Source organism: Pteropus vampyrus, unplaced genomic scaffold (genome assembly GCF_000151845.1).
Source record: "Pteropus vampyrus isolate Shadow unplaced genomic scaffold, Pvam_2.0 Scaffold33, whole genome shotgun sequence".
Classification (NCBI taxonomy): Eukaryota; Metazoa; Chordata; class Mammalia; order Chiroptera; family Pteropodidae; genus Pteropus; species Pteropus vampyrus.
In genome coordinates this window covers 1,679,391-1,680,334 of record NW_011888814.1, presented here as the reverse complement: position 1 = coordinate 1,680,334, position 944 = coordinate 1,679,391, and positions in this window count along the sequence as shown.

Sequence of the window (944 nt, the reverse complement as noted above, 5' to 3'; positions counted from 1 at the left end):
CGTGGGTGTCCTGGGTTCAGAAAATACCTGGCACAGAGAATGAAAAATAGACTTTTATTAAAACATATTACCATGAAACTTTGTAATGTAGTAACTATAACATCGGGACTTCCTCAAATTGCCTGTGAGTCCTTTCTCACTCCACTTTGACCCTGCGGATGAGCTCTCCTAGCCAAACATCCTTCTTTATCAAAGAGATCAGAAATAATTCCTGTGTATTTCTGGCATTTCAGTTCCTTGTCAGCTCACAGAATTAATTCAAACAAGCCAATCGCATTCTCTCAAGGGAGTGGAGGGCACCTCAACCTTTTGATACTACAGAGCCTGCCTCCCCCAGCCCTGTTGTTCACTCTGTTCCTAAGTGCACCCCTTGTGGCCCTGTAGCACCCTTCTACCCTGGACTGTAAATGAATATGACTAATAAAATACTGTTAATCTCCTCTGCTCAGTGTCAGGTGTCATATTCAGACATCCCTATAACCCTAGAGTGTAAGTCTTTCACTCACGAATGGGGTGAATGGGAGACAAAGCACTAAAATATTTGTTTTGCTTATTTTGTTTTTTAGATTCCAAAATAAGTAAAATCATATAGTATTTATCTTTCTCAGTCTGACTTATCTCACTTAGCATAATACCCTCTAGGTCCATCCACGTTTTCACGAATGAGAATATTTCATTCTTTTTTTTTTTAAATTTTTAATATTTAAAAATTTTTTAGGCAAGGCAACCCTTGGTTGACCTCACAGATTGCAAGGACCTTGTCCGCTTACAATCCCTTATTTTTTTTTTTTTATATTTTACGCCTACAGCACCTACGCGGTCTCCCATCCAAGTACTAACCAGGCCCAAACCTGCTTAGCTTCCGAGATCAGATGGGATCAGGCATGTTCAGAGTGGCATGGCCGTAGCTTCATTCTTTTTGTATGGCTGAGTAATATTCTATT